Below are 25,399 nucleotides of genomic sequence, written 5' to 3' on the forward strand. Positions count from 1 at the left end.
GCGTCTGTGTCATTGGCCACAGAGATTATGTGCTACATGTTATCAAGCTAACATAAAACCCTAAATAAGAAGCAGATAAAAAGATTTATTTTTGTCTCAGCTGAAACAAAGACTACAATACCACTTTGCAAAAAAGATAGTTATTTCAATTAAAAACCTTTTTCTGTTATCCTCTACTGGTCGGTCATGGCCAGGAAGCTTACATGATATCGGTCTATCTATCTCACTTACTATACAGTTACTCCCTTTGAAAGTAGGGGATGCAAGTCCATTTTAGCCTGCAATTCATAGGAAAAGACACTTCTCTCTCAGTCTATAGGCATACAATAGTTTCAGCTTTGCTACATTGATGTGATGTCATAATCAGGTTTAGCTCACAAGAGACTTGTCCACTACATAGCTGTCTCCTGTGTTACAGCATGAGCCAATTGTAAGAGGATGATATGCAAATATTGTAATGCACAAAAACAGTACATGCCATGCTAGATAAAAGCAAGGGGTGATACCCAAACTAAAAATGAGGCTATGCAATTGGTGTTTCTGGTTCTTTCTTATGCTCTCAAAATCAAGTGGTATATTTTTCACGCTACAATTGGATTCGGACTTTGATTCTCCATAACCTTGAGCAACGAATCTCTGAACCTGATAAAAACTTGCAATGTTCTCCCCGTCGGGGAATCAAACCCCGGTCTCCCGCGTGATAGGCGGGGATACTCACCACTATACTAACGAGGACTAACTTCTTGAATCTGCAGGCAAAATTGGAGCTGAAAATACACCCAGAAACATGTCAGGGTGAGGTCTCGAGATGCGTCTGTGTCATTGGCCACAGAGATTATGTGCTACATGTTATCAAGCTAACATAAAACCCTAAATAAGAAGCAGATAAACAGATTTATTTTTGTCTCAGCTGAAACAAAGACTACAATACCACTTTGCAAAAAAGATAGTTATTTCAATTAAAAACCTTTTTCTGTTATCCTCTACTGGTCGGTCATGGCCAGGAAGCTTACATGATATCGGTCTATCTATCTCACTTACTATACAGTTACTCCCTTTGAAAGTAGGGGATGCAAGTCCATTTTAGCCTGCAATTCATAGGAAAAGACACTTCTCTCTCAGTCTATACTCTGTAGGCATACAATAGTTTCAGCTTTGCTACATTGATGTGATGTCATAATCAGGTTTAGCTCACAAGAGACTTGTCCACTACATAGCTGTCTCCTGTGTTACAGCATGAGCCAATTGTAAGAGGATGATATGCAAATATTGTAATGCACAAAAACAGTACATGCCATGCTAGATAAAAGCAAGGGGTGATACCCAAACTAAAAACGAGGCTATGCAATTGGTGTTTCTGGTTCTTTCTTATGCTCTCAAAATCAAGTGGTATATTTTTCACACTACAATTGGATTCGGACTTTGATTCTCCATAACCTTGAGCAACGAATCTCTGAACCTGATAAAAACTTGCAATGTTCTCCCCGTCGGGGAATCGAACCCCGGTCTCCCGCGTGACAGGCGGGGATACTCACCACTATACTAACGAGGACTAACTTCTTGGATCTGCAGGCAAAATTGGAGCTGAAAATACACCCAGAAACATGTCAGGGTGAGGTCTCGAGATGCGTCTGTGTCATTGGCCACAGAGATTATGTGCTACATGTTATCAAGCTAACATAAAACCCTAAATAAGAAGCAGATAAAAAGATTTATTTTTGTCTCAGCTGAAACAAAGACTACAATACCACTTTGCAAAAAAGATAGTTATTTCAATTAAAAACCTTTTTCTGTTATCCTCTACTGGTCGGTCATGGCCAGGAAGCTTACATGATATCGGTCTATCTATCTCACTTACTATACAGTTACTCCCTTTGAAAGTAGGGGATGCAAGTCCATTTTAGCCTGCAATTCATAGGAAAAGACACTTCTCTCTCAGTCTATAGGCATACAATAGTTTCAGCTTTGCTACATTGATGTCATAATCAGGTTTAGCTCACAAGAGACTTGTCCACTACATAGCTGTCTCCTGTGTTACAGCATGAGCCAATTGTAAGAGGATGATATGCAAATATTGTAATGCACAAAAACAGTACATGCCATGCTAGATAAAAGCAAGGGGTGATACCCAAACTAAAAATGAGGCTATGCAATTGGTGTTTCTGGTTCTTTCTTATGCTCTCAAAATCAAGTGGTATATTTTTCACGCTACAATTGGATTCGGACTTTGATTCTCCATAACCTTGAGCAACGAATCTCTGAACCTGATAAAAACTTGCAATGTTCTCCCCGTCGGGGAATCGAACCCCGGTCTCCCGCGTGACAGGCGGGGATACTCACCACTATACTAACGAGGACTAACTTCTTGAATCTGCAGGCAAAATTGGAGCTGAAAATACACCCAGAAACATGTCAGGGTGAGGTCTCGAGATGCGTCTGTGTCATTGGCCACAGAGATTATGTGCTACATGTTATCAAGCTAACATAAAACCCTAAATAAGAAGCAGATAAAAAGATTTATTTTTGTCTCAGCTGAAACAAAGACTACAATACCACTTTGCAAAAAAGATAGTCATTTCAATTAAAAACCTTTTTCTGTTATCCTCTACTGGTCGGTCATGGCCAGGAAGCTTACATGATATCGGTCTATCTATCTCACTTACTATACAGTTACTCCCTTTGAAAGTAGGGGATGCAAGTCCATTTTAGCCTGCAATTCATAGGAAAAGACACTTCTCTCTCAGTCTATACTCTGTAGGCATACAATAGTTTCAGCTTTGCTACATTGATGTGATGTCATAATCAGATTTAGCTCACAAGAGACTTGTCCACTACATAGCTGTCTCCTGTGTTACAGCACGAGCCAATTGTAAGAGGATGATATGCAAATATTGTAATGCACAAAAACAGTACATGCCATGCTAGATAAAAGCAAGGGGTGATACCCAAACTAAAAATGAGGCTATGCAATTGGTGTTTCTGGTTCTTTCTTATGCTCTCAAAATCAAGTGGTATATTTTTCACGCTACAATTGGATTCGGACTTTGATTCTCCATAACCTTGAGCAACGAATCTCTGAACCTGATAAAAACTTGCAATGTTCTCCCCGTCGGGGAATCGAACCCCGGTCTCCCGCGTGACAGGCGGGGATACTCACCACTATACTAACAAGGACTAACTTCTTGAATCTGCAGGCAAAATTGGAGCTGAAAATACACCCAGAAACATGTCAGGGTGAGGTCTCGAGATGCGTCTGTGTCATTGGCCACAGAGATTATGTGCTACATGTTATCAAGCTAACATAAAACCCTAAATAAGAAGCAGATAAACAGATTTATTTTTGTCTCAGCTGAAACAAAGACTACAATACCACTTTGCAAAAAAGATAGTCATTTCAATTAAAAACCTTTTTCTGTTATCCTCTACTGGTCGGTCATGGCCAGGAAGCTTACATGATATCGGTCTATCTATCTCACTTACTATACAGTTACTCCCTTTGAAAGTAGGGGATGCAAGTCCATTTTAGCCTGCAATTCATAGGAAAAGACACTTCTCTCTCAGTCTATACTCTGTAGGCATACAATAGTTTCAGCTTTGCTACATTGATGTGATGTCATAATCAGATTTAGCTCACAAGAGACTTGTCCACTACATAGCTGTCTCCTGTGTTACAGCACGAGCCAATTGTAAGAGAATGATATGCAAATATTGTAATGCACAAAAACAGTACATGCCATGCTAGATAAAAGCAAGGGGTGATACCCAAACTAAAAACGAGGCTATGCAATTGGTGTTTCTGGTTCTTTGTTATGCTCTCAAAATCAAGTGGTATATTTTTCACGCTACAATTGGATTCGGACTTTGATTCTCCATAACCTTGAGCAACGAATCTCTGAACCTGATAAAAACTTGCAATGTTCTCCCCGTCTGGGAATCGAACCCCGGTCTCCCGCGTGACAGGCGGGGATACTCACCACTATACTAACAAGGACTAACTTCTTGAATCTGCAGGCAAAATTGGAGCTGAAAATACACCCAGAAACATGTCAGGGTGAGGTCTCGAGATGCGTCTGTGTCATTGGCCACAGAGATTATGTGCTACATGTTATCAAGCTAACATAAAACCCTAAATAAGAAGCAGATAAACAGATTTATTTTTGTCTCAGCTGAAACAAAGACTACAATACCACTTTGCAAAAAAGATAGTCATTTCAATTAAAAACCTTTTTCTGTTATCCTCTACTGGTCGGTCATGGCCAGGAAGCTTACATGATATCGGTCTATCTATCTCACTTTCTATCCAGTTACTCCCTTTGAAAGTAGGGGATGCAAGTCCATTTTAGCCTGCAATTCATAGGAAAAGACACTTCTCTCTCAGTCTATACTCTGTAGGCATACAATAGTTTCAGCTTTGCTACATTGATGTGATGTCATAATCAGGTTTAGCTCACAAGAGACTTGTCCACTACATAGCTGTCTCCTCTGTTACAGCATGAGCCAATTGTAAGAGGATGATATGCAAATATTGTAATGCACAAAAACAGTACATGCCATGCTAGATAAAAGCAAGGGGTGATACCCAAACTAAAAACGAGGCTATGCAATTGGTGTTTCTTTCTTATGCTCTCAAAATCAAGTGGTATATTTTTCACACTACAATTGGATTCGGACTTTGATTCTCCATAACCTTGAGCAACGAATCTCTGAACCTGATAAAAACTTGCAATGTTCTCCCCGTCGGGGAATCGAACCCCGATCTCCCGCGTGACAGGCGGGGATACTCACCACTATACTAACGAGGACTAACTTCTTGGATCTGCAGGCAAAATTGGAGCTGAAAATACACCCAGAAACATGTCAGGGTGAGGTCTCGAGATGCGTCTGTGTCATTGGCCACAGAGATTATGTGCTACATGTTATCAAGCTAACATAAAACCCTAAATAAGAAGCAGATAAAAAGATTTATTTTTGTCTCAGCTGAAACAAAGACTACAATACCACTTTGCAAAAAAGATAGTTATTTCAATTAAAAACCTTTTTCTGTTATCCTCTACTGGTCGGTCATGGCCAGGAAGCTTACATGATATCGGTCTATCTATCTCACTTACTATACAGTTACTCCCTTTGAAAGTAGGGGATGCAAGTCCATTTTAGCCTGCAATTCATAGGAAAAGACACTTCTCTCTCAGTCTATAGGCATACAATAGTTTCAGCTTTGCTACATTGATGTGATGTCATAATCAGGTTTAGCTCACAAGAGACTTGTCCACTACATAGCTGTCTCCTGTGTTACAGCATGAGCCAATTGTAAGAGGATGATATGCAAATATTGTAATGCACAAAAACAGTACATGCCATGCTAGATAAAAGCAAGGGGTGATACCCAAACTAAAAATGAGGCTATGCAATTGGTGTTTCTGGTTCTTTCTTATGCTCTCAAAATCAAGTGGTATATTTTTCACGCTACAATTGGATTCGGACTTTGATTCTCCATAACCTTGAGCAACGAATCTCTGAACCTGATAAAAACTTGCAATGTTCTCCCCGTCGGGGAATCAAACCCCGGTCTCCCGCGTGATAGGCGGGGATACTCACCACTATACTAACGAGGACTAACTTCTTGAATCTGCAGGCAAAATTGGAGCTGAAAATACACCCAGAAACATGTCAGGGTGAGGTCTCGAGATGCGTCTGTGTCATTGGCCACAGAGATTATGTGCTACATGTTATCAAGCTAACATAAAACCCTAAATAAGAAGCAGATAAACAGATTTATTTTTGTCTCAGCTGAAACAAAGACTACAATACCACTTTGCAAAAAAGATAGTTATTTCAATTAAAAACCTTTTTCTGTTATCCTCTACTGGTCGGTCATGGCCAGGAAGCTTACATGATATCGGTCTATCTATCTCACTTACTATACAGTTACTCCCTTTGAAAGTAGGGGATGCAAGTCCATTTTAGCCTGCAATTCATAGGAAAAGACACTTCTCTCTCAGTCTATACTCTGTAGGCATACAATAGTTTCAGCTTTGCTACATTGATGTGATGTCATAATCAGGTTTAGCTCACAAGAGACTTGTCCACTACATAGCTGTCTCCTGTGTTACAGCATGAGCCAATTGTAAGAGGATGATATGCAAATATTGTAATGCACAAAAACAGTACATGCCATGCTAGATAAAAGCAAGGGGTGATACCCAAACTAAAAACGAGGCTATGCAATTGGTGTTTCTGGTTCTTTCTTATGCTCTCAAAATCAAGTGGTATATTTTTCACACTACAATTGGATTCGGACTTTGATTCTCCATAACCTTGAGCAACGAATCTCTGAACCTGATAAAAACTTGCAATGTTCTCCCCGTCGGGGAATCGAACCCCGGTCTCCCGCGTGACAGGCGGGGATACTCACCACTATACTAACGAGGACTAACTTCTTGGATCTGCAGGCAAAATTGGAGCTGAAAATACACCCAGAAACATGTCAGGGTGAGGTCTCGAGATGCGTCTGTGTCATTGGCCACAGAGATTATGTGCTACATGTTATCAAGCTAACATAAAACCCTAAATAAGAAGCAGATAAAAAGATTTATTTTTGTCTCAGCTGAAACAAAGACTACGATACCACTTTGCAAAAAAGATAGTTATTTCAATTAAAAACCTTTTTCTGTTATCCTCTACTGGTCGGTCATGGCCAGGAAGCTTACATGATATCGGTCTATCTATCTCACTTACTATACAGTTACTCCCTTTGAAAGTAGGGGATGCAAGTCCATTTTAGCCTGCAATTCATAGGAAAAGACACTTCTCTCTCAGTCTATAGGCATACAATAGTTTCAGCTTTGCTACATTGATGTGATGTCATAATCAGATTTAGCTCACAAGAGACTTGTCCACTACATAGCTTTCTCCTGTGTTACAGCACGAGCCAATTGTAAGAGGATGATATGCAAATATTGTAATGCACAAAAACAGTACATGCCATGCTAGATAAAAGCAAGGGGTGATACCCAAACTAAAAACGAGGCTATGCAATTGGTGTTTCTGGTTCTTTCTTATGCTCTCAAAATCAAGTGGTATATTTTTCACGCTACAATTGGATTCGGACTTTGATTCTCCATAACCTTGAGCAACGAATCTCTGAACCTGATAAAAACTTGCAATGTTCTCCCCGTCTGGGAATCGAACCCCGGTCTCCCGCGTGACAGGCGGCGATACTCACCACTATACTAACAAGGACTAACTTCTTGAATCTGCAGGCAAAATTGGAGCTGAAAATACACCCAGAAACATGTCAGGGTGAGGTCTCGAGATGCGTCTGTGTCATTGGCCACAGAGATTATGTGCTACATGTTATCAAGCTAACATAAAACCCTAAATAAGAAGCAGATAAACAGATTTATTTTTGTCTCAGCTGAAACAAAGACTACAATACCACTTTGCAAAAAAGATAGTTATTTCAATTAAAAACCTTTTTCTGTTATCCTCTACTGGTCGGTCATGGCCAGGAAGCTTACATGATATCGGTCTATCTATCTCACTTACTATCCAGTTACTCCCTTTGAAAGTAGGGGATGCAAGTCCATTTTAGCCTGCAATTCATAGGAAAAGACACTTCTCTCTCAGTCTATACTCTGTAGGCATACAATAGTTTCAGCTTTGCTACATTGATGTGATGTCATAATCAGGTTTAGCTCACAAGAGACTTGTCCACTACATAGCTGTCTCCTCTGTTACAGCATGAGCCAATTGTAAGAGGATGATATGCAAATATTGTAATGCACAAAAACAGTACATGCCATGCTAGATAAAAGCAAGGGGTGATACCCAAACTAAAAACGAGGCTATGCAATTGGTGTTTCTGGTTCTTTCTTATGCTCTCAAAATCAAGTGGTATATTTTTCACACTACAATTGGATTCGGACTTTGATTCTCCATAACCTTGAGCAACGAATCTCTGAACCTGATAAAAACTTGCAATGTTCTCCCCGTCGGGGAATCGAACCCCGGTCTCCCGCGTGACAGGCGGGGATACTCACCACTATACTAACGAGGACTAACTTCTTGGATCTGCAGGCAAAATTGGAGCTGAAAATACACCCAGAAACATGTCAGGGTGAGGTCTCGAGATGCGTCTGTGTCATTGGCCACAGAGATTATGTGCTACATGTTATCAAGCTAACATAAAACCCTAAATAAGAAGCAGATAAAAAGATTTATTTTTGTCTCAGCTGAAACAAAGACTACAATACCACTTTGCAAAAAAGATAGTTATTTCAATTAAAAACCTTTTTCTGTTATCCTCTACTGGTCGGTCATGGCCAGGAAGCTTACATGATATCGGTCTATCTATCTCACTTACTATACAGTTACTCCCTTTGAAAGTAGGGGATGCAAGTCCATTTTAGCCTGCAATTCATAGGAAAAGACACTTCTCTCTCAGTCTATAGGCATACAATAGTTTCAGCTTTGCTACATTGATGTGATGTCATAATCAGGTTTAGCTCACAAGAGACTTGTCCACTACATAGCTGTCTCCTGTGTTACAGCATGAGCCAATTGTAAGAGGATGATATGCAAATATTGTAATGCACAAAAACAGTACATGCCATGCTAGATAAAAGCAAGGGGTGATACCCAAACTAAAAATGAGGCTATGCAATTGGTGTTTCTGGTTCTTTCTTATGCTCTCAAAATCAAGTGGTATATTTTTCACGCTACAATTGGATTCGGACTTTGATTCTCCATAACCTTGAGCAACGAATCTCTGAACCTGATAAAAACTTGCAATGTTCTCCCCGTCGGGGAATCAAACCCCGGTCTCCCGCGTGATAGGCGGGGATACTCACCACTATACTAACGAGGACTAACTTCTTGAATCTGCAGGCAAAATTGGAGCTGAAAATACACCCAGAAACATGTCAGGGTGAGGTCTCGAGATGCGTCTGTGTCATTGGCCACAGAGATTATGTGCTACATGTTATCAAGCTAACATAAAACCCTAAATAAGAAGCAGATAAACAGATTTATTTTTGTCTCAGCTGAAACAAAGACTACAATACCACTTTGCAAAAAAGATAGTTATTTCAATTAAAAACCTTTTTCTGTTATCCTCTACTGGTCGGTCATGGCCAGGAAGCTTACATGATATCGGTCTATCTATCTCACTTACTATACAGTTACTCCCTTTGAAAGTAGGGGATGCAAGTCCATTTTAGCCTGCAATTCATAGGAAAAGACACTTCTCTCTCAGTCTATACTCTGTAGGCATACAATAGTTTCAGCTTTGCTACATTGATGTGATGTCATAATCAGGTTTAGCTCACAAGAGACTTGTCCACTACATAGCTGTCTCCTGTGTTACAGCATGAGCCAATTGTAAGAGGATGATATGCAAATATTGTAATGCACAAAAACAGTACATGCCATGCTAGATAAAAGCAAGGGGTGATACCCAAACTAAAAACGAGGCTATGCAATTGGTGTTTCTGGTTCTTTCTTATGCTCTCAAAATCAAGTGGTATATTTTTCACACTACAATTGGATTCGGACTTTGATTCTCCATAACCTTGAGCAACGAATCTCTGAACCTGATAAAAACTTGCAATGTTCTCCCCGTCGGGGAATCGAACCCCGGTCTCCCGCGTGACAGGCGGGGATACTCACCACTATACTAACGAGGACTAACTTCTTGGATCTGCAGGCAAAATTGGAGCTGAAAATACACCCAGAAACATGTCAGGGTGAGGTCTCGAGATGCGTCTGTGTCATTGGCCACAGAGATTATGTGCTACATGTTATCAAGCTAACATAAAACCCTAAATAAGAAGCAGATAAAAAGATTTATTTTTGTCTCAGCTGAAACAAAGACTACAATACCACTTTGCAAAAAAGATAGTTATTTCAATTAAAAACCTTTTTCTGTTATCCTCTACTGGTCGGTCATGGCCAGGAAGCTTACATGATATCGGTCTATCTATCTCACTTACTATACAGTTACTCCCTTTGAAAGTAGGGGATGCAAGTCCATTTTAGCCTGCAATTCATAGGAAAAGACACTTCTCTCTCAGTCTATAGGCATACAATAGTTTCAGCTTTGCTACATTGATGTGATGTCATAATCAGGTTTAGCTCACAAGAGACTTGTCCACTACATAGCTGTCTCCTGTGTTACAGCATGAGCCAATTGTAAGAGGATGATATGCAAATATTGTAATGCACAAAAACAGTACATGCCATGCTAGATAAAAGCAAGGGGTGATACCCAAACTAAAAATGAGGCTATGCAATTGGTGTTTCTGGTTCTTTCTTATGCTCTCAAAATCAAGTGGTATATTTTTCACGCTACAATTGGATTCGGACTTTGATTCTCCATAACCTTGAGCAACGAATCTCTGAACCTGATAAAAACTTGCAATGTTCTCCCCGTCGGGGAATCGAACCCCGGTCTCCCGCGTGACAGGCGGGGATACTCACCACTATACTAACGAGGACTAACTTCTTGAATCTGCAGGCAAAATTGGAGCTGAAAATACACCCAGAAACATGTCAGGGTGAGGTCTCGAGATGCGTCTGTGTCATTGGCCACAGAGATTATGTGCTACATGTTATCAAGCTAACATAAAACCCTAAATAAGAAGCAGATAAAAAGATTTATTTTTGTCTCAGCTGAAACAAAGACTACAATACCACTTTGCAAAAAAGATAGTCATTTCAATTAAAAACCTTTTTCTGTTATCCTCTACTGGTCGGTCATGGCCAGGAAGCTTACATGATATCGGTCTATCTATCTCACTTACTATACAGTTACTCCCTTTGAAAGTAGGGGATGCAAGTCCATTTTAGCCTGCAATTCATAGGAAAAGACACTTCTCTCTCAGTCTATACTCTGTAGGCATACAATAGTTTCAGCTTTGCTACATTGATGTGATGTCATAATCAGATTTAGCTCACAAGAGACTTGTCCACTACATAGCTGTCTCCTGTGTTACAGCACGAGCCAATTGTAAGAGGATGATATGCAAATATTGTAATGCACAAAAACAGTACATGCCATGCTAGATAAAAGCAAGGGGTGATACCCAAACTAAAAATGAGGCTATGCAATTGGTGTTTCTGGTTCTTTCTTATGCTCTCAAAATCAAGTGGTATATTTTTCACGCTACAATTGGATTCGGACTTTGATTCTCCATAACCTTGAGCAACGAATCTCTGAACCTGATAAAAACTTGCAATGTTCTCCCCGTCGGGGAATCGAACCCCGGTCTCCCGCGTGACAGGCGGGGATACTCACCACTATACTAACAAGGACTAACTTCTTGAATCTGCAGGCAAAATTGGAGCTGAAAATACACCCAGAAACATGTCAGGGTGAGGTCTCGAGATGCGTCTGTGTCATTGGCCACAGAGATTATGTGCTACATGTTATCAAGCTAACATAAAACCCTAAATAAGAAGCAGATAAACAGATTTATTTTTGTCTCAGCTGAAACAAAGACTACAATACCACTTTGCAAAAAAGATAGTCATTTCAATTAAAAACCTTTTTCTGTTATCCTCTACTGGTCGGTCATGGCCAGGAAGCTTACATGATATCGGTCTATCTATCTCACTTACTATCCAGTTACTCCCTTTGAAAGTAGGGGATGCAAGTCCATTTTAGCCTGCAATTCATAGGAAAAGACACTTCTCTCTCAGTCTATACTCTGTAGGCATACAATAGTTTCAGCTTTGCTACATTGATGTGATGTCATAATCAGGTTTAGCTCACAAGAGACTTGTCCACTACATAGCTGTCTCCTCTGTTACAGCATGAGCCAATTGTAAGAGGATGATATGCAAATATTGTAATGCACAAAAACAGTACATGCCATGCTAGATAAAAGCAAGGGGTGATACCCAAACTAAAAACGAGGCTATGCAATTGGTGTTTCTGGTTCTTTCTTATGCTCTCAAAATCAAGTGGTATATTTTTCACGCTACAATTGGATTCGGACTTTGATTCTCCATAACCTTGAGCAACGAATCTCTGAACCTGATAAAAACTTGCAACGTTCTCCCCGTTGGGGAATCGAACCCCAGTCTCCCGCGTGACAGGCGGGGATACTCACCACTATACTAACGAGGACTAACTTCTTGAATCTGCAGGCAAAATTGGAGCTGAAAATACACCCAGAAACATGTCAGGGTGAGGTCTCGAGATGCGTCTGTGTCATTGGCCACAGAGATTATGTGCTACATGTTATCAAGCTAACATAAAACCCTAAATAAGAAGCAGATAAAAAGATTTATTTTTGTCTCAGCTGAAACAAAGACTACAATACCACTTTGCAAAAAAGATAGTCATTTCAATTAAAAACCTTTTTCTGTTATCCTCTACTGGTCGGTCATGGCCAGGAAGCTTACATGATATCGGTCTTTCTATCTCACTTACTATACAGTTACTCCCTTTGAAAGTAGGGGATGCAAGTCCATTTTAGCCTGCAATTTATAGGAAAAGACACTTCTCTCTCAGTCTATACTCTGTAGGCATACAATAGTTTCAGCTTTGCTACATTGATGTGATGTCATAATCAGGTTTAGCTCACAAGAGACTTGTCCACTACATAGCTGTCTCCTGTGTTACAGCATGAGCCAATTGTAAGAGGATGATATGCAAATATTGTAATGCACAAAAACAGTACATGCCATGCTAGATAAAAGCAAGGGGTGATACCCAAACTAAAAACGAGGCTATGCAATTGGTGTTTCTTTCTTATGCTCTCAAAATCAAGTGGTATATTTTTCACACTACAATTGGATTCGGACTTTGATTCTCCATAACCTTGAGCAACGAATCTCTGAACCTGATAAAAACTTGCAATGTTCTCCCCGTCGGGGAATCGAACCCCGGTCTCCCACGTGACAGGCGGGGATACTCACCACTATACTAACGAGGACTAACTTCTTGGATCTGCAGGCAAAATTGGAGCTGAAAATACACCCAGAAACATGTCAGGGTGAGGTCTCGAGATGCGTCTGTGTCATTGGCCACAGAGATTATGTGCTACATGTTATCAAGCTAACATAAAACCCTAAATAAGAAGCAGATAAAAAGATTTATTTTTGTCTCAGCTGAAACAAAGACTACAATACCACTTTGCAAAAAAGATAGTTATTTCAATTAAAAACCTTTTTCTGTTATCCTCTACTGGTCGGTCATGGCCAGGAAGCTTACATGATATCGGTCTATCTATCTCACTTACTATACAGTTACTCCCTTTGAAAGTAGGGGATGCAAGTCCATTTTAGCCTGCAATTCATAGGAAAAGACACTTCTCTCTCAGTCTATAGGCATACAATAGTTTCAGCTTTGCTACATTGATGTGATGTCATAATCAGGTTTAGCTCACAAGAGACTTGTCCACTACATAGCTGTCTCCTGTGTTACAGCATGAGCCAATTGTAAGAGGATGATATGCAAATATTGTAATGCACAAAAACAGTACATGCCATGCTAGATAAAAGCAAGGGGTGATACCCAAACTAAAAATGAGGCTATGCAATTGGTGTTTCTGGTTCTTTCTTATGCTCTCAAAATCAAGTGGTATATTTTTCACGCTACAATTGGATTCGGACTTTGATTCTCCATAACCTTGAGCAACGAATCTCTGAACCTGATAAAAACTTGCAATGTTCTCCCCGTCGGGGAATCGAACCCCGGTCTCCCGCGTGATAGGCGGGGATACTCACCACTATACTAACGAGGACTAACTTCTTGAATCTGCAGGCAAAATTGGAGCTGAAAATACACCCAGAAACATGTCAGGGTGAGGTCTCGAGATGCGTCTGTGTCATTGGCCACAGAGATTATGTGCTACATGTTATCAAGCTAACATAAAACCCTAAATAAGAAGCAGATAAACAGATTTATTTTTGTCTCAGCTGAAACAAAGACTACAATACCACTTTGCAAAAAAGATAGTTATTTCAATTAAAAACCTTTTTCTGTTATCCTCTACTGGTCGGTCATGGCCAGGAAGCTTACATGATATCGGTCTATCTATCTCACTTACTATACAGTTACTCCCTTTGAAAGTAGGGGATGCAAGTCCATTTTAGCCTGCAATTCATAGGAAAAGACACTTCTCTCTCAGTCTATAGGCATACAATAGTTTCAGCTTTGCTACATTGATGTGATGTCATAATCAGGTTTAGCTCACAAGAGACTTGTCCACTACATAGCTGTCTCCTGTGTTACAGCATGAGCCAATTGTAAGAGGATGATATGCAAATATTGTAATGCACAAAAACAGTACATGCCATGCTAGATAAAAGCAAGGGGTGATACCCAAACTAAAAATGAGGCTATGCAATTGGTGTTTCTGGTTCTTTCTTATGCTCTCAAAATCAAGTGGTATATTTTTCACGCTACAATTGGATTCGGACTTTGATTCTCCATAACCTTGAGCAACGAATCTCTGAACCTGATAAAAACTTGCAATGTTCTCCCCGTCGGGGAATCGAACCCCGGTCTCCCGCGTGACAGGCGGGGATACTCACCACTATACTAACGAGGACTAACTTCTTGAATCTGCAGGCAAAATTGGAGCTGAAAATACACCCAGAAACATGTCAGGGTGAGGTCTCGAGATGCGTCTGTGTCATTGGCCACAGAGATTATGTGCTACATGTTATCAAGCTAACATAAAACCCTAAATAAGAAGCAGATAAAAAGATTTATTTTTGTCTCAGCTGAAACAAAGACTACAATACCACTTTGCAAAAAAGATAGTCATTTCAATTAAAAACCTTTTTCTGTTATCCTCTACTGGTCGGTCATGGCCAGGAAGCTTACATGATATCGGTCTATCTATCTCACTTACTATACAGTTACTCCCTTTGAAAGTAGGGGATGCAAGCCCATTTTAGCCTGCAATTCATAGGAAAAGACACTTCTCTCTCAGTCTATACTCTGTAGGCATACAATAGTTTCAGCTTTGCTACATTGATGTGATGTCATAATCAGATTTAGCTCACAAGAGACTTGTCCACTACATAGCTGTCTCCTGTGTTACAGCACGAGCCAATTGTAAGAGGATGATATGCAAATATTGTAATGCACAAAAACAGTACATGCCATGCTAGATAAAAGCAAGGGGTGATACCCAAACTAAAAATGAGGCTATGCAATTGGTGTTTCTGGTTCTTTCTTATGCTCTCAAAATCAAGTGGTATATTTTTCACGCTACAATTGGATTCGGACTTTGATTCTCCATAACCTTGAGCAACGAATCTCTGAACCTGATAAAAACTTGCAATGTTCTCCCCGTCGGGGAATCGAACCCCGGTCTCCCGCGTGACAGGCGGGGATACTCACCACTATACTAACAAGGACTAACTTCTTGAATCTGCAGGCAAAATTGGAGCTGAAAATACACCCAGAAACATGTCAGGGTGAGGTCTCGAGATGCGTCTGTGTCATTGGCCACAGAGATTATGTGCTACATGTTATCAAGCTAACATAAAACCCTAAATAAGAAGCAGATAAAAAGATTTATTTTTGTCTCAGCTGAAACAAAGACTACAATACCACTTTGCAAAAAAGATAGTTATTTCAATTAAAAACCTTTTTCTGTTATCCTCTACTGGTCGGTCATGGCCAGGAAGCTTACATGATATCGGTCTATCTATCTCACTTACTATACAGTTACTCCCTTTGAAAGTAGGGGATGCAAGTCCATTTTAGCCTGCAATTCATAGGAAAAGACACTTCTCTCTCAGTCTATAGGCATACAATAGTTTCAGCTTTGCTACATTGATGTGATGTCATAATCAGGTTTAGCTCACAAGAGACTTGTCCACTACATAGCTGTCTCCTGTGTTACAGCATGAGCCAATTGTAAGAGGATGATATGCAAATATTGTAATGCACAAAAACAGTACATGCCATGCTAGATAAAAGCAAGGGGTGATACCCAAACTAAAAACGAGGCTATGCAATTGGTGTTTCTTTCTTATGCTCTCAAAATCAAGTGGTATATTTTTCACACTACAATTGGATTCGGACTTTGATTCTCCATAACCTTGAGCAACGAATCTCTGAACCTGATAAAAACTTGCAATGTTCTCCCCGTCGGGGAATCGAACCCCGGTCTCCCACGTGACAGGCGGGGATACTCACCACTATACTAACGAGGACTAACTTCTTGGATCTGCAGGCAAAATTGGAGCTGAAAATACACCCAGAAACATGTCAGGGTGAGGTCTCGAGATGCGTCTGTGTCATTGGCCACAGAGATTATGTGCTACATGTTATCAAGCTAACATAAAACCCTAAATAAGAAGCAGATAAAAAGATTTATTTTTGTCTCAGCTGAAACAAAGACTACAATACCACTTTGCAAAAAAGATAGTTATTTCAATTAAAAACCTTTTTCTGTTATCCTCTACTGGTCGGTCATGGCCAGGAAGCTTACATGATATCGGTCTATCTATCTCACTTACTATACAGTTACTCCCTTTGAAAGTAGGGGATGCAAGTCCATTTTAGCCTGCAATTCATAGGAAAAGACACTTCTCTCTCAGTCTATAGGCATACAATAGTTTCAGCTTTGCTACATTGATGTGATGTCATAATCAGGTTTAGCTCACAAGAGACTTGTCCACTACATAGCTGTCTCCTGTGTTACAGCATGAGCCAATTGTAAGAGGATGATATGCAAATATTGTAATGCACAAAAACAGTACATGCCATGCTAGATAAAAGCAAGGGGTGATACCCAAACTAAAAATGAGGCTATGCAATTGGTGTTTCTGGTTCTTTCTTATGCTCTCAAAATCAAGTGGTATATTTTTCACGCTACAATTGGATTCGGACTTTGATTCTCCATAACCTTGAGCAACGAATCTCTGAACCTGATAAAAACTTGCAATGTTCTCCCCGTCGGGGAATCGAACCCCGGTCTCCCGCGTGATAGGCGGGGATACTCACCACTATACTAACGAGGACTAACTTCTTGAATCTGCAGGCAAAATTGGAGCTGAAAATACACCCAGAAACATGTCAGGGTGAGGTCTCGAGATGCGTCTGTGTCATTGGCCACAGAGATTATGTGCTATATGTTATCAAGCTAACATAAAACCCTAAATAAGAAGCAGATAAACAGATTTATTTTTGTCTCAGCTGAAACAAAGACTACAATACCACTTTGCAAAAAAGATAGTTATTTCAATTAAAAACCTTTTTCTGTTATCCTCTACTGGTCGGTCATGGCCAGGAAGCTTACATGATATCGGTCTATCTATCTCACTTACTATACAGTTACTCCCTTTGAAAGTAGGGGATGCAAGTCCATTTTAGCCTGCAATTCATAGGAAAAGACACTTCTCTCTCAGTCTATAGGCATACAATAGTTTCAGCTTTGCTACATTGATGTGATGTCATAATCAGGTTTAGCTCACAAGAGACTTGTCCACTACATAGCTGTCTCCTGTGTTACAGCATGAGCCAATTGTAAGAGGATGATATGCAAATATTGTAATGCACAAAAACAGTACATGCCATGCTAGATAAAAGCAAGGGGTGATACCCAAACTAAAAATGAGGCTATGCAATTGGTGTTTCTGGTTCTTTCTTATGCTCTCAAAATCAAGTGGTATATTTTTCACGCTACAATTGGATTCGGACTTTGATTCTCCATAACCTTGAGCAACGAATCTCTGAACCTGATAAAAACTTGCAATGTTCTCCCCGTCGGGGAATCGAACCCCGGTCTCCCGCGTGACAGGCGGGGATACTCACCACTATACTAACAAGGACTAACTTCTTGAATCTGCAGGCAAAATTGGAGCTGAAAATACACCCAGAAACATGTCAGGGTGAGGTCTCGAGATGCGTCTGTGTCATTGGCCACAGAGATTATGTGCTACATGTTATCAAGCTAACATAAAACCCTAAATAAGAAGCAGATAAAAAGATTTATTTTTGTCTCAGCTGAAACAAAGACTACAATACCACTTTGCAAAAAAGATAGTTATTTCAATTAAAAACCTTTTTCTGTTATCCTCTACTGGTCGGTCATGGCCAGGAAGCTTACATGATATCGGTCTATCTATCTCACTTACTATACAGTTACTCCCTTTGAAAGTAGGGGATGCAAGTCCATTTTAGCCTGCAATTCATAGGAAAAGACACTTCTCTCTCAGTCTATAGGCATACAATAGTTTCAGCTTTGCTACATTGATGTGATGTCATAATCAGGTTTAGCTCACAAGAGACTTGTCCACTACATAGCTGTCTCCTCTGTTACAGCATGAGCCAATTGTAAGAGGATGATATGCAAATATTGTAATGCACAAAAACAGTACATGCCATGCTAGATAAAAGCAAGGGGTGATACCCAAACTAAAAACGAGGCTATGCAATTGGTGTTTCTGGTTCTTTCTTATGCTCTCAAAATCAAGTGGTATATTTTTCACGCTACAATTGGATTCGGACTTTGATTCTCCATAACCTTGAGCAACGAATCTCTGAACCTGATAAAAACTTGCAACGTTCTCCCCGTTGGGGAATCGAACCCCAGTCTCCCGCGTGACAGGCGGGGATACTCACCACTATACTAACGAGGACTAACTTCTTGAATCTGCAGGCAAAATTGGAGCTGAAAATACACCCAGAAACATGTCAGGGTGAGGTCTCGAGATGCGTCTGTGTCATTGGCCACAGAGATTATGTGCTACATGTTATCAAGCTAACATAAAACCCTAAATAAGAAGCAGATAAAAAGATTTATTTTTGTCTCAGCTGAAACAAAGACTACAATACCACTTTGCAAAAAAGATAGTCATTTCAATTAAAAACCTTTTTCTGTTATCCTCTACTGGTCGGTCATGGCCAGGAAGCTTACATGATATCGGTCTTTCTATCTCACTTACTATACAGTTACTCCCTTTGAAAGTAGGGGATGCAAGTCCATTTTAGCCTGCAATTCATAGGAAAAGACACTTCTCTCTCAGTCTATACTCTGTAGGCATACAATAGTTTCAGCTTTGCTACATTGATGTGATGTCATAATCAGGTTTAGCTCACAAGAGACTTGTCCACTACATAGCTGTCTCCTGTGTTACAGCATGAGCCAATTGTAAGAGGATGATATGCAAATATTGTAATGCACAAAAACAGTACATGCCATGCTAGATAAAAGCAAGGGGTGATACCCAAACTAAAAACGAGGCTATGCAATTGGTGTTTCTTTCTTATGCTCTCAAAATCAAGTGGTATATTTTTCACACTACAATTGGATTCGGACTTTGATTCTCCATAACCTTGAGCAACGAATCTCTGAACCTGATAAAAACTTGCAATGTTCTCCCCGTCGGGGAATCGAACCCCGGTCTCCCACGTGACAGGCGGGGATACTCACCACTATACTAACGAGGACTAACTTCTTGGATCTGCAGGCAAAATTGGAGCTGAAAATACACCCAGAAACATGTCAGGGTGAGGTCTCGAGATGCGTCTGTGTCATTGGCCACAGAGATTATGTGCTACATGTTATCAAGCTAACATAAAACCCTAAATAAGAAGCAGATAAAAAGATTTATTTTTGTCTCAGCTGAAACAAAGACTACAATACCACTTTGCAAAAAAGATAGTTATTTCAATTAAAAACCTTTTTCTGTTATCCTCTACTGGTCGGTCATGGCCAGGAAGCTTACATGATATCGGTCTATCTATCTCACTTACTATACAGTTACTCCCTTTGAAAGTAGGGGATGCAAGTCCATTTTAGCCTGCAATTCATAGGAAAAGACACTTCTCTCTCAGTCTATAGGCATACAATAGTTTCAGCTTTGCTACATTGATGTGATGTCATAATCAGGTTTAGCTCACAAGAGACTTGTCCACTACATAGCTGTCTCCTGTGTTACAGCATGAGCCAATTGTAAGAGGATGATATGCAAATATTGTAATGCACAAAAACAGTACATGCCATGCTAGATAAAAGCAAGGGGTGATACCCAAACTAAAAATGAGGCTATGCAATTGGTGTTTCTGGTTCTTTCTTATGCTCTCAAAATCAAGTGGTATATTTTTCACGCTACAATTGGATTCGGACTTTGATTCTCCATAACCTTGAGCAACGAATCTCTGAACCTGATAAAAACTTGCAATGTTCTCCCCGTCGGGGAATCGAACCCCGGTCTCCCGCGTGATAGGCGGGGATACTCACCACTATACTAACGAGGACTAACTTCTTGAATCTGCAGGCAAAATTGGAGCTGAAAATACACCCAGAAACATGTCAGGGTGAGGTCTCGAGATGCGTCTGTGTCATTGGCCACAGAGATTATGTGCTATATGTTATCAAGCTAACATAAAACCCTAAATAAGAAGCAGATAAACAGATTTATTTTTGTCTCAGCTGAAACAAAGACTACAATACCACTTTGCAAAAAAGATAGTTATTTCAATTAAAAACCTTTTTCTGTTATCCTCTACTGGTCGGTCATGGCCAGGAAGCTTACATGATATCGGTCTATCTATCTCACTTACTATACAGTTACTCCCTTTGAAAGTAGGGGATGCAAGTCCATTTTAGCCTGCAATTCATAGGAAAAGACACTTCTCTCTCAGTCTATAGGCATACAATAGTTTCAGCTTTGCTACATTGATGTGATGTCATAATCAGGTTTAGCTCACAAGAGACTTGTCCACTACATAGCTGTCTCCTGTGTTACAGCATGAGCCAATTGTAAGAGGATGATATGCAAATATTGTAATGCACAAAAACAGTACATGCCATGCTAGATAAAAGCAAGGGGTGATACCCAAACTAAAAATGAGGCTATGCAATTGGTGTTTCTGGTTCTTTCTTATGCTCTCAAAATCAAGTGGTATATTTTTCACGCTACAATTGGATTCGGACTTTGATTCTCCATAACCTTGAGCAACGAATCTCTGAACCTGATAAAAACTTGCAATGTTCTCCCCGTCGGGGAATCGAACCCCGGTCTCCCGCGTGACAGGCGGGGATACTCACCACTATACTAACGAGGACTAACTTCTTGAATCTGCAGGCAAAATTGGAGCTGAAAATACACCCAGAAACATGTCAGGGTGAGGTCTCGAGATGCGTCTGTGTCATTGGCCACAGAGATTATGTGCTACATGTTATCAAGCTAACATAAAACCCTAAATAAGAAGCAGATAAAAAGATTTATTTTTGTCTCAGCTGAAACAAAGACTACAATACCACTTTGCAAAAAAGATAGTCATTTCAATTAAAAACCTTTTTCTGTTATCCTCTACTGGTCGGTCATGGCCAGGAAGCTTACATGATATCGGTCTATCTATCTCACTTACTATACAGTTACTCCCTTTGAAAGTAGGGGATGCAAGCCCATTTTAGCCTGCAATTCATAGGAAAAGACACTTCTCTCTCAGTCTATACTCTGTAGGCATACAATAGTTTCAGCTTTGCTACATTGATGTGATGTCATAATCAGATTTAGCTCACAAGAGACTTGTCCACTACATAGCTGTCTCCTGTGTTACAGCACGAGCCAATTGTAAGAGGATGATATGCAAATATTGTAATGCACAAAAACAGTACATGCCATGCTAGATAAAAGCAAGGGGTGATACCCAAACTAAAAATGAGGCTATGCAATTGGTGTTTCTGGTTCTTTCTTATGCTCTCAAAATCAAGTGGTATATTTTTCACGCTACAATTGGATTCGGACTTTGATTCTCCATAACCTTGAGCAACGAATCTCTGAACCTGATAAAAACTTGCAATGTTCTCCCCGTCGGGGAATCGAACCCCGGTCTCCCGCGTGACAGGCGGGGATACTCACCACTATACTAACAAGGACTAACTTCTTGAATCTGCAGGCAAAATTGGAGCTGAAAATACACCCAGAAACATGTCAGGGTGAGGTCTCGAGATGCGTCTGTGTCATTGGCCACAGAGATTATGTGCTACATGTTATCAAGCTAACATAAAACCCTAAATAAGAAGCAGATAAAAAGATTTATTTTTGTCTCAGCTGAAACAAAGACTACAATACCACTTTGCAAAAAAGATAGTTATTTCAATTAAAAACCTTTTTCTGTTATCCTCTACTGGTCGGTCATGGCCAGGAAGCTTACATGATATCGGTCTATCTATCTCACTTACTATACAGTTACTCCCTTTGAAAGTAGGGGATGCAAGTCCATTTTAGCCTGCAATTCATAGGAAAAGACACTTCTCTCTCAGTCTATAGGCATACAATAGTTTCAGCTTTGCTACATTGATGTGATGTCATAATCAGGTTTAGCTCACAAGAGACTTGTCCACTACATAGCTGTCTCCTGTGTTACAGCATGAGCCAATTGTAAGAGGATGATATGCAAATATTGTAATGCACAAAAACAGTACATGCCATGCTAGATAAAAGCAAGGGGTGATACCCAAACTAAAAACGAGGCTATGCAATTGGTGTTTCTTTCTTATGCTCTCAAAATCAAGTGGTATATTTTTCACACTACAATTGGATTCGGACTTTGATTCTCCATAACCTTGAGCAACGAATCTCTGAACCTGATAAAAACTTGCAATGTTCTCCCCGTCGGGGAATCGAACCCCGGTCTCCCACGTGACAGGCGGGGATACTCACCACTATACTAACGAGGACTAACTTCTTGGATCTGCAGGCAAAATTGGAGCTGAAAATACACCCAGAAACATGTCAGGGTGAGGTCTCGAGATGCGTCTGTGTCATTGGCCACAGAGATTATGTGCTACATGTTATCAAGCTAACATAAAACCCTAAATAAGAAGCAGATAAAAAGATTTATTTTTGTCTCAGCTGAAACAAAGACTACAATACCACTTTGCAAAAAAGATAGTTATTTCAATTAAAAACCTTTTTCTGTTATCCTCTACTGGTCGGTCATGGCCAGGAAGCTTACATGATATCGGTCTATCTATCTCACTTACTATACAGTTACTCCCTTTGAAAGTAGGGGATGCAAGTCCATTTTAGCCTGCAATTCATAGGAAAAGACACTTCTCTCTCAGTCTATAGGCATACAATAGTTTCAGCTTTGCTACATTGATGTGATGTCATAATCAGGTTTAGCTCACAAGAGACTTGTCCACTACATAGCTGTCTCCTGTGTTACAGCATGAGCCAATTGTAAGAGGATGATATGCAAATATTGTAATGCACAAAAACAGTACATGCCATGCTAGATAAAAGCAAGGGGTGATACCCAAACTAAAAATGAGGCTATGCAATTGGTGTTTCTGGTTCTTTCTTATGCTCTCAAAATCAAGTGGTATATTTTTCACGCTACAATTGGATTCGGACTTTGATTCTCCATAACCTTGAGCAACGAATCTCTGAACCTGATAAAAACTTGCAATGTTCTCCCCGTCGGGGAATCGAACCCCGGTCTCCCGCGTGATAGGCGGGGATACTCACCACTATACTAACGAGGACTAACTTCTTGAATCTGCAGGCAAAATTGGAGCTGAAAATACACCCAGAAACATGTCAGGGTGAGGTCTCGAGATGCGTCTGTGTCATTGGCCACAGAGATTATGTGCTATATGTTATCAAGCTAACATAAAACCCTAAATAAGAAGCAGATAAACAGATTTATTTTTGTCTCAGCTGAAACAAAGACTACAATACCACTTTGCAAAAAAGATAGTTATTTCAATTAAAAACCTTTTTCTGTTATCCTCTACTGGTCGGTCATGGCCAGGAAGCTTACATGATATCGGTCTATCTATCTCACTTACTATACAGTTACTCCCTTTGAAAGTAGGGGATGCAAGTCCATTTTAGCCTGCAATTCATAGGAAAAGACACTTCTCTCTCAGTCTATAGGCATACAATAGTTTCAGCTTTGCTACATTGATGTGATGTCATAATCAGGTTTAGCTCACAAGAGACTTGTCCACTACATAGCTGTCTCCTGTGTTACAGCATGAGCCAATTGTAAGAGGATGATATGCAAATATTGTAATGCACAAAAACAGTACATGCCATGCTAGATAAAAGCAAGGGGTGATACCCAAACTAAAAATGAGGCTATGCAATTGGTGTTTCTGGTTCTTTCTTATGCTCTCAAAATCAAGTGGTATATTTTTCACGCTACAATTGGATTCGGACTTTGATTCTCCATAACCTTGAGCAACGAATCTCTGAACCTGATAAAAACTTGCAATGTTCTCCCCGTCGGGGAATCGAACCCCGGTCTCCCGCGTGACAGGCGGGGATACTCACCACTATACTAACAAGGACTAACTTCTTGAATCTGCAGGCAAAATTGGAGCTGAAAATACACCCAGAAACATGTCAGGGTGAGGTCTCGAGATGCGTCTGTGTCATTGGCCACAGAGATTATGTGCTACATGTTATCAAGCTAACATAAAACCCTAAATAAGAAGCAGATAAAAAGATTTATTTTTGTCTCAGCTGAAACAAAGACTACAATACCACTTTGCAAAAAAGATAGTTATTTCAATTAAAAACCTTTTTCTGTTATCCTCTACTGGTCGGTCATGGCCAGGAAGCTTACATGATATCGGTCTATCTATCTCACTTACTATACAGTTACTCCCTTTGAAAGTAGGGGATGCAAGTCCATTTTAGCCTGCAATTCATAGGAAAAGACACTTCTCTCTCAGTCTATAGGCATACAATAGTTTCAGCTTTGCTACATTGATGTGATGTCATAATCAGGTTTAGCTCACAAGAGACTTGTCCACTACATAGCTGTCTCCTCTGTTACAGCATGAGCCAATTGTAAGAGGATGATATGCAAATATTGTAATGCACAAAAACAGTACATGCCATGCTAGATAAAAGCAAGGGGTGATACCCAAACTAAAAACGAGGCTATGCAATTGGTGTTTCTGGTTCTTTCTTATGCTCTCAAAATCAAGTGGTATATTTTTCACGCTACAATTGGATTCGGACTTTGATTCTCCATAACCTTGAGCAACGAATCTCTGAACCTGATAAAAACTTGCAACGTTCTCCCCGTTGGGGAATCGAACCCCAGTCTCCCGCGTGACAGGCGGGGATACTCACCACTATACTAACGAGGACTAACTTCTTGAATCTGCAGGCAAAATTGGAGCTGAAAATACACCCAGAAACATGTCAGGGTGAGGTCTCGAGATGCGTCTGTGTCATTGGCCACAGAGATTATGTGCTACATGTTATCAAGCTAACATAAAACCCTAAATAAGAAGCAGATAAAAAGATTTATTTTTGTCTCAGCTGAAACAAAGACTACAATACCACTTTGCAAAAAAGATAGTCATTTCAATTAAAAACCTTTTTCTGTTATCCTCTACTGGTCGGTCATGGCCAGGAAGCTTACATGATATCGGTCTTTCTATCTCACTTACTA

At 40.1% G+C, this 25,399-nt stretch overlaps 29 non-coding genes across 29 annotated transcripts; all 29 read right to left on the reverse strand.

Annotated features, from left to right (window-relative positions):
* Positions 1 to 663: 663 nt before the first annotated feature.
* TRNAD-AUC (transfer RNA aspartic acid (anticodon AUC)) lies at positions 664 to 735 on the reverse strand. The gene has a single exon. It is a non-coding gene; the product is annotated as a tRNA-Asp (tRNA).
* Positions 736 to 1,480: 745 nt separating this feature from the next.
* On the reverse strand, positions 1,481 to 1,552 carry TRNAD-GUC (transfer RNA aspartic acid (anticodon GUC)). The gene has a single exon. It is a non-coding gene; the product is annotated as a tRNA-Asp (tRNA).
* A 733-nt stretch (positions 1,553 to 2,285) lies between these two features.
* On the reverse strand, positions 2,286 to 2,357 carry TRNAD-GUC (transfer RNA aspartic acid (anticodon GUC)). The gene has a single exon. It is a non-coding gene; the product is annotated as a tRNA-Asp (tRNA).
* Positions 2,358 to 3,102: 745 nt separating this feature from the next.
* TRNAD-GUC (transfer RNA aspartic acid (anticodon GUC)) lies at positions 3,103 to 3,174 on the reverse strand. Its single transcript has one exon. It is a non-coding gene; the product is annotated as a tRNA-Asp (tRNA).
* A 1,556-nt stretch (positions 3,175 to 4,730) lies between these two features.
* Positions 4,731 to 4,802, reverse strand: TRNAD-GUC (transfer RNA aspartic acid (anticodon GUC)). Its single transcript has one exon. It is a non-coding gene; the product is annotated as a tRNA-Asp (tRNA).
* Positions 4,803 to 5,540: 738 nt separating this feature from the next.
* TRNAD-AUC (transfer RNA aspartic acid (anticodon AUC)) lies at positions 5,541 to 5,612 on the reverse strand. The gene has a single exon. It is a non-coding gene; the product is annotated as a tRNA-Asp (tRNA).
* Positions 5,613 to 6,357: 745 nt separating this feature from the next.
* Positions 6,358 to 6,429, reverse strand: TRNAD-GUC (transfer RNA aspartic acid (anticodon GUC)). The gene has a single exon. It is a non-coding gene; the product is annotated as a tRNA-Asp (tRNA).
* A 1,555-nt stretch (positions 6,430 to 7,984) lies between these two features.
* TRNAD-GUC (transfer RNA aspartic acid (anticodon GUC)) lies at positions 7,985 to 8,056 on the reverse strand. Its single transcript has one exon. It is a non-coding gene; the product is annotated as a tRNA-Asp (tRNA).
* A 738-nt stretch (positions 8,057 to 8,794) lies between these two features.
* TRNAD-AUC (transfer RNA aspartic acid (anticodon AUC)) lies at positions 8,795 to 8,866 on the reverse strand. Its single transcript has one exon. It is a non-coding gene; the product is annotated as a tRNA-Asp (tRNA).
* A 745-nt stretch (positions 8,867 to 9,611) lies between these two features.
* TRNAD-GUC (transfer RNA aspartic acid (anticodon GUC)) lies at positions 9,612 to 9,683 on the reverse strand. The gene has a single exon. It is a non-coding gene; the product is annotated as a tRNA-Asp (tRNA).
* A 738-nt stretch (positions 9,684 to 10,421) lies between these two features.
* TRNAD-GUC (transfer RNA aspartic acid (anticodon GUC)) lies at positions 10,422 to 10,493 on the reverse strand. The gene has a single exon. It is a non-coding gene; the product is annotated as a tRNA-Asp (tRNA).
* Positions 10,494 to 11,238: 745 nt separating this feature from the next.
* TRNAD-GUC (transfer RNA aspartic acid (anticodon GUC)) lies at positions 11,239 to 11,310 on the reverse strand. Its single transcript has one exon. It is a non-coding gene; the product is annotated as a tRNA-Asp (tRNA).
* Positions 11,311 to 12,055: 745 nt separating this feature from the next.
* TRNAD-GUC (transfer RNA aspartic acid (anticodon GUC)) lies at positions 12,056 to 12,127 on the reverse strand. Its single transcript has one exon. It is a non-coding gene; the product is annotated as a tRNA-Asp (tRNA).
* Positions 12,128 to 12,866: 739 nt separating this feature from the next.
* On the reverse strand, positions 12,867 to 12,938 carry TRNAD-GUC (transfer RNA aspartic acid (anticodon GUC)). Its single transcript has one exon. It is a non-coding gene; the product is annotated as a tRNA-Asp (tRNA).
* Positions 12,939 to 13,676: 738 nt separating this feature from the next.
* On the reverse strand, positions 13,677 to 13,748 carry TRNAD-AUC (transfer RNA aspartic acid (anticodon AUC)). The gene has a single exon. It is a non-coding gene; the product is annotated as a tRNA-Asp (tRNA).
* A 738-nt stretch (positions 13,749 to 14,486) lies between these two features.
* On the reverse strand, positions 14,487 to 14,558 carry TRNAD-GUC (transfer RNA aspartic acid (anticodon GUC)). The gene has a single exon. It is a non-coding gene; the product is annotated as a tRNA-Asp (tRNA).
* A 745-nt stretch (positions 14,559 to 15,303) lies between these two features.
* On the reverse strand, positions 15,304 to 15,375 carry TRNAD-GUC (transfer RNA aspartic acid (anticodon GUC)). The gene has a single exon. It is a non-coding gene; the product is annotated as a tRNA-Asp (tRNA).
* A 732-nt stretch (positions 15,376 to 16,107) lies between these two features.
* TRNAD-GUC (transfer RNA aspartic acid (anticodon GUC)) lies at positions 16,108 to 16,179 on the reverse strand. The gene has a single exon. It is a non-coding gene; the product is annotated as a tRNA-Asp (tRNA).
* A 738-nt stretch (positions 16,180 to 16,917) lies between these two features.
* Positions 16,918 to 16,989, reverse strand: TRNAD-AUC (transfer RNA aspartic acid (anticodon AUC)). Its single transcript has one exon. It is a non-coding gene; the product is annotated as a tRNA-Asp (tRNA).
* Positions 16,990 to 17,727: 738 nt separating this feature from the next.
* Positions 17,728 to 17,799, reverse strand: TRNAD-GUC (transfer RNA aspartic acid (anticodon GUC)). The gene has a single exon. It is a non-coding gene; the product is annotated as a tRNA-Asp (tRNA).
* A 738-nt stretch (positions 17,800 to 18,537) lies between these two features.
* Positions 18,538 to 18,609, reverse strand: TRNAD-GUC (transfer RNA aspartic acid (anticodon GUC)). The gene has a single exon. It is a non-coding gene; the product is annotated as a tRNA-Asp (tRNA).
* A 739-nt stretch (positions 18,610 to 19,348) lies between these two features.
* Positions 19,349 to 19,420, reverse strand: TRNAD-GUC (transfer RNA aspartic acid (anticodon GUC)). Its single transcript has one exon. It is a non-coding gene; the product is annotated as a tRNA-Asp (tRNA).
* A 738-nt stretch (positions 19,421 to 20,158) lies between these two features.
* Positions 20,159 to 20,230, reverse strand: TRNAD-AUC (transfer RNA aspartic acid (anticodon AUC)). Its single transcript has one exon. It is a non-coding gene; the product is annotated as a tRNA-Asp (tRNA).
* A 738-nt stretch (positions 20,231 to 20,968) lies between these two features.
* On the reverse strand, positions 20,969 to 21,040 carry TRNAD-GUC (transfer RNA aspartic acid (anticodon GUC)). The gene has a single exon. It is a non-coding gene; the product is annotated as a tRNA-Asp (tRNA).
* A 745-nt stretch (positions 21,041 to 21,785) lies between these two features.
* Positions 21,786 to 21,857, reverse strand: TRNAD-GUC (transfer RNA aspartic acid (anticodon GUC)). The gene has a single exon. It is a non-coding gene; the product is annotated as a tRNA-Asp (tRNA).
* Positions 21,858 to 22,589: 732 nt separating this feature from the next.
* Positions 22,590 to 22,661, reverse strand: TRNAD-GUC (transfer RNA aspartic acid (anticodon GUC)). Its single transcript has one exon. It is a non-coding gene; the product is annotated as a tRNA-Asp (tRNA).
* Positions 22,662 to 23,399: 738 nt separating this feature from the next.
* TRNAD-AUC (transfer RNA aspartic acid (anticodon AUC)) lies at positions 23,400 to 23,471 on the reverse strand. The gene has a single exon. It is a non-coding gene; the product is annotated as a tRNA-Asp (tRNA).
* Positions 23,472 to 24,209: 738 nt separating this feature from the next.
* On the reverse strand, positions 24,210 to 24,281 carry TRNAD-GUC (transfer RNA aspartic acid (anticodon GUC)). Its single transcript has one exon. It is a non-coding gene; the product is annotated as a tRNA-Asp (tRNA).
* A 738-nt stretch (positions 24,282 to 25,019) lies between these two features.
* On the reverse strand, positions 25,020 to 25,091 carry TRNAD-GUC (transfer RNA aspartic acid (anticodon GUC)). Its single transcript has one exon. It is a non-coding gene; the product is annotated as a tRNA-Asp (tRNA).
* Between the last annotated feature and the right edge of the window lie 308 nt (positions 25,092 to 25,399).

The sequence above is a fragment of the Pseudophryne corroboree genome, chromosome 11 (assembly GCF_028390025.1).
Source record: "Pseudophryne corroboree isolate aPseCor3 chromosome 11, aPseCor3.hap2, whole genome shotgun sequence".
Taxonomy (NCBI): Eukaryota; Metazoa; Chordata; class Amphibia; order Anura; family Myobatrachidae; genus Pseudophryne; species Pseudophryne corroboree.